Here is a 6400-nt window from a genome sequence, read left to right on the forward strand (position 1 = left end):
CAGCTCTTCTCTACACGGTCCATTCCAAAGGAGCACAGCAGGAAAACACACCACACTTTGGCAAGGCAGGAGAAAGCACCCAACAGAAGCAGTATCCATCGGTGTAGTCTTTAGAAGATAAGAGGTAGTAAAATACAGCTTAGGGAGGGAAGATGCGCACCCAGAGCAGCAGTGGCACGCTGGGGAATGCCCTCCTGCTCTACAGGAAGAGGTCTTGAAGGCACATAGAACGAAGTCGATGGTGTAACACATTTATTAGCCAACACTCAGAAGGCATTCTTGTTACTAGAGAGGAATAACTGTCAACTTCAACATTTGCTAATCATTTTGTCTAACACCGTAAGAATTGTACCTTTAGTGCCTACCCCTCAGTTAAAGGTGGAAAACTCACTGAAATGTGGCCCCACACATTTCTTTTTCTAGCCCGCACAAAAAAAACCACCCCTAAACCAACCCACCAGATCATAAAGTTGGTCAAAACTTTTTTGGGGATCAAATTTATTAGCCAGATTTAAAAAGCCCAGCAGTTGAGGTGAAATACTATTAAATTGGGAAGGTGTGTGTGGCACTAATTCAAGACAAGGGAACACAGGAAGAAGAGGGTTGGGTGCTTCAGGCCCCAAAGCCTGGCAGAACACAGCCCCAATGGTATCTACCTCAGCATCCTGTAGCAACCTTAGCATTTTTCACCCAACACCATACTGCTAAGGAATGGCAGAGGAATCAAATCCAGCTGGAATTACATGATCATCTCAAGGTGCCACAGTTCAAGAGAATGGATACAAAGAGCTCAGAGGGGAGCAGTGATGGGAGGGTTTGAAAATATGCTTAGTAAGAAATAATACTCAATTCACACAGCATTGAAAAAAAATAGGGAGGAGACACAAAGCTTGAATAAGACTTCCTGTGTTATTAGTCATAATAAAGAAAATGGTGATCAACCTTTTTCATACTCAGGAGCCTAATCTGCAAGAAGACAAGTACTGGTTACATATTAGGAATAAACAGAGTGCTACCAGTGCACTCAAATAAGCTGCCAAATAGCTTCCATAGCCACAACTGAGGTTAAAGAACAGAATAGACAAGCCTGGAAGGAGTTGCTTGGTGCAGGTGATGTTACTGCAGTGAAGGCCATGGACCTTGTAGCTCCATGAAGTCCCTTCCAGCCACTCACCCCCGTGGAACAGGTACCAAACAAGGAGTCGAAATGCACCAGAACACCCATTTCCCTCTAGTCCAAACTGGACTCAAAATAGCAATTCTAAATTCTGTCCTCTCAGAAATACACACAGGGAATGAGCTGAAGGAGTTTGTACTACAAAGGACATGCAGAATTCAGCACTTCCAAACCCAAGGCCTCTCGGGCAGGCTCAACCGCCCTGAGGGGCCACGACTCCAGAAGAATTGCCCAAGGCTTCCCAGGTGGCTCATCACTGCTCAGGCTCTGCACTCACTTCTATCACCATTCAACCACCTCTTGCCTACCCCTTCTGCATCCCAACACCTGAGCCCGTTTCTAAACCAGCATGTGCCTGCCAAAACAAAGCATAACAAACCAACAACGACCACAGACACTGTGGTTTGACCCTGCCCGATATATTGCTTTCTGTACAAATACTACTGATCACACTGCCAGCTACAAGTGGGTTTAGCATTCAGTGGAACAACGTAGCACATCTTAGAGAACCAGACTCATCAAACACGAGCTGCAAAAGCAAAGAGTAGGAGATACTGCAACATGTCCAGCCCTGGGTGCAGCAATTGCTACACATTATTTCAGCACAATAAATAACACCCATAGAACACACTGCTAACACACAAGCCCTAAAACCCCAAACACTACACTGGTCCTCAGGACATCCAACCACGATACAGTTTCGCTGTACACATGAAACAGTTTTTCCTCCTCTTCCACCTCTTCAGAAACTTTAGCCAGGTGAATGTTGGTAGTTACTATTTAGTGTAAGCCATGACCTGAAGTGCAAACTTACTGCTTAAAAAAATTAAAGAGCCATAAAATGAGGTTGCTCTGCAATCAAAGTCAGAGGAACAACTGGTCCTGCTTCACCAAGAGAGAAACAGAGTTTGTTGACTCTTCTGGCAGAATATACAGAAAATTCAGCCCTGAAATGCAGCCCTTCTGATTTACCATGATCCTGGTGCTCTCTGTGGTAAGGAAACATCCACTCATTCAGCCAGAAGTCTGTACTTTGACTGCAGTTCTTTGCGGAAGTGAAAAGCCAAAGCTGGGAGTTAACGCGCAACAGGCAAGTCCCGGCTCTCTGCTTCCCCGGACCTCACTGCTTTTATCTACCTGTGTTATGGTAAGAGCAAACTCAGACACCAAACTAGATTAGGAGAATGACCCTTAAAAGTAATCACCTGGACAGAATCATTCTGCAATCACCTGCTTAGTCTTAATGCACTCCAGAGAACCAGTGGAGATTTAAGATTATGCAACACGCATTGAAGGACCTGATGAGAACGGCTCCAGAGCATCAAGAGCTCGCTGAAGTTCTTAAATGCTATGTTACCCATCGTCAGGATCTTCCCAGAGCTGTTAAGACAGAGCAGTTTATAGCTGAATGTAATACAGAAAAGCCCTACTAATGTCACCACAATGAAGAGTTTTCACTCTCCTCTTCAAATACAAACCCATCAGTCACCGTATTGGTGATAAACAGGTGAATTTTAAATGCAGCAGGCCAACTTTTCCCCAAAACGCTAGGGAAGCTCCTCAGCTGGTTCCCTAAACACCAAAAGGAGACTGAAGCAGGAGCCTGATGAATATCCTGCATGGTGGAATTTATTCCTTCCCCACACTCAAGTGCAATACGCTTGCATGGCTGCTCATGAGAACTTCAGCATGGCATGTGCTTGTTCCCAAAACCTGAGAAGAAGAGTCTTCCAAACGGAAAGTTTTACACGCCAGCTTTGGAGAGAAGTCATTGCATCCTTCCAGCAGCAGTTACTAACACAGAACTTCCATCAGCACCTACCACAGAGATGTGTTATGGATATGCAAAAGAAAGTTAAATCACTTTACTCATCTCCTAGAATTATTGCTCACCAAATTCTAGATGAATTGCTGCTGCCAGTCACCTGCTTTCAAATCCCCCCATTCTCTGCAGACTGTACAGGTCCTCAGGAGAATACAACCTGTGGAAAGCGATGACCCCCCCATTCGACCATCAGTCGAGAATGCTCGGCCATTCCAGTCATTAGCAGCTACTTGGAGACGTCTTTGCTCCCTTTGACTAAAAGAAAAAGACCTCTTCCCGCAGAGGACAGTAAGCACAGCACCCTTCATCACACCACCTTTCAACTCCACGCTTAGAAGCTGGAGGGCTACTTTACTTCAGGAGCAGCTCCACTCCAAAGCCAATTGCCCAATGTCAATGACAGGACAAAAGAACCCAGTCCCCCTCCATTAGCATTTTATTTGTATTTAAACACGGGACATTGGGGAAAGCTGCAGCCTGGTGCTAATTATTTTGAACTTAGTAGCAAAAAACTTCATGATTTCCGCTTAAAAAAGCCCCAGTGACACTTAAGCCCAGCCTAGCAAAGAAAATACTCTACAAAGTCAAAACCCAATAGCTCATATCATTTAGTAAGAGAGACCGAGTTTTCATGATGCAGTCAGTGTGTGCAGCCCACGAGCACACAGGCTGCAGGCACCCCACTTTTACATACGTATCTGCAACATCACCTCTTGTGTCTTTTCTCCGATCTCACTGTGCTCAACTCTATTCAAAAACCAACTGCAGTTTCTCCAAAGATAAACTATAATACTGTTTTTTCTGGAATCTTCAGGATAACATCTCTACAGACATAAAAATTCCTCCTCATGCAATTAACTTACACAACACAAGGAGTGTTCCTACTGACCATGCCACCAGCACAAAATGCTCCACTCAAGTGACAGCTCCAGTTACAGAAGCTCAGCCCTGCTTGTAGATGTGCTGCAAGTTTGTTCTCCCAAGACAAGTTATGAAAGTGCAGCAGTACCCTGGGAAAAACCACGCTCCTCCCTCCACCTTCAGTTCTATGCTCCTTAAACAAATAAATCCATCCAGACCTGTAGGATAATCGTGATACTCTGCAAGCTGATACTACATGGAAACAGCGTGTGAGAAAGCAGCTCCACAAAAGTGCTGGCTGTCACTCTTAGACAAGACTTCCACCTCTGCAGTCATCTTCACAGCACCGAGTTTCAAAATACACCCAGTTGAGTATGTTGCTGAGTACTACAGACAGACTTGGACGTAGGATTCCTCTCCTCCCCAGCTGCTACGTTAGAAAACCTTTTGAAGCTCCGTTCAGTAAAACAGAACTAATTGTGGTTTACTTCCAGTGAGTCCTCGGGAGAAGTTTCTACCACTGACTGTTGGACATGCTAAAAAATGGACCCTTTGATATGAACAATCACACTGCCCCACGAAAGCCACACTCCAGAAAACACTGACACGCTGTTAAGTTTAGCAGATTGCACCTCAAATTAAAGCTAGTACTTAAATATTGTTCCAAACACTGACAACATGAATTACCTGCAGAAAGACTAATTTAGTTATAAGAACACTGAATAACCCAACCTACATTTACATTAACCTAAATGTGATGGACTTACCTTTACCTTAAGTATTTCTTTAAAGACCGAATGTGTAAGTGGGGCCACATCATACCATATTTACACCATATTTACTACCCAAAGAAGTTTATTTGAAGTTATCACCAAGCACAAAATGGGTGAGCTGAGATAGGAGCACAGCCTTATCAGCCAAAACAGACATGAGGGGTTTAATTTGTAAAAACTACACTGACATTCATTTTAAGCCCAAATCTAATGTATTGGAGTACCTATGTCTTAAAATAAGTGCTTCTTACTTAACATTGTGTTTCCAGAGCAGGCAGAATCGGTTGCTCTTTCCCTATCCTGAAACTTCCGTGGTTGCTGAAAAAAGACAACTTGTCAACTGCAGCTGCTCCTTGAAGAAACTGGGAAGGGATGTCCCCTCCCAGGATACTGTGAGAAAAAGCTGCTCTGAAACTACTTAGATGAGGAGCTAAAGGCTCCAGAATGACAGCGCTGTTGTGTGTTTTGTTGTACCAAAAACCCTAGAGAGGCAACAACCAACAGCTTAGGCTCACCCTCAACCCCCTGTACAAAACCCAAAGGAAAGACAATTTGGAATTTCTCTCCTAGGTCTGGACCTGCCAATACTGGTTGGAGCCAAATCAATTCCATTTTTGATTATCTGGAATATCAGCCACACAGTATGAGGTGGTTTACTCTTCAGCTGCAAAGCTCACTCCTCAGTTACTACTCAGGAGCTATCCATAAAGCAGTTACCCAGCATTTATCCCAGGAACACATGCCAAGGCCCTCCATTACTGCATCACAACAAACACAGGAGATAATTCCAGACACCTGTGAACCACACACAAGGGTCAGTGACAGGAAAGCCTCTACAAGTGCAGCTGGGCCATGAAGTACCCACTCTCACCTCAGACGAGCCCAGTTAACTTCTCCAGGTGACACTCACCTCTCTCCTATGAGATCCCAAGGCAGTGGGGAAGCACAAGGAAGCAAGCGGCTTCCATACTCAAACACTTTAATACCCAATTCTGCTGCCACACTTGTGCCAGTACTATCTGTGATGCACCACAGAAGTTTTACCAGGTGATTGAGCTACAGTACAAAACACATATTGCCTTTTCTTTCTTAAACTCTGATCAGTTCCCTGGCTCAGTTCACCACATGATCCTGCAAATACAGCTGCACCACACACATAAATGGGTGTGTAGCAGGAATCCGAAGTGGGTGTTATTTAAATTGTCACTGCTGCTGAAACAAACACTCAAATTACAGCTCCAGAGCAAATGACGACTGCCATCACCACTGCAACCTGTGCAGTTTCAAGGAATTAACAATAGAAAGGCAACTTGGCATTCCCCTCACTTTGACCCCTCAATCCAAACTCCTGCTACTTTCCTCTGCTCTGATTTTGTCTCAGCAGCCTCCCACTTTCTCACAGTCTGGCCACTGCAAATGAGAGGGCACGGTGCAAATGAGAAGTTTTTAACAAAAAAGAGAGAAAACATCTCAAGAAGTAGTAGGCTGTATTATCCCCAAACTGACCAGGACTAGACAGGCACTGAACCTGACAGTCAGACCAGTTCAACTCAGTGTCTGTGTCTATGAAGCCTCACAGGCACAGCTCGAATGGATTTCCACCAAGCAAACCCCCCCAAAGGCTACTTTGGAAAGAGGTGGACAGGAAAGCAGCAAAGCCAAGAAACCAACACCCCCCTCCCTCCCAAGAAAGTGCCTCCAAGAGAATCCAGCTGTTTACAATAAAGAGCATCAAAAGAGCAGTGCTCCTCAGATAAGGTAATC

This window comes from Nestor notabilis, unplaced genomic scaffold, assembly GCF_000696875.1.
Source record: "Nestor notabilis isolate BGI_N333 unplaced genomic scaffold, ASM69687v1 scaffold26617, whole genome shotgun sequence".
Lineage (NCBI taxonomy): Eukaryota > Metazoa > Chordata > Aves > Psittaciformes > Psittacidae > Nestor > Nestor notabilis.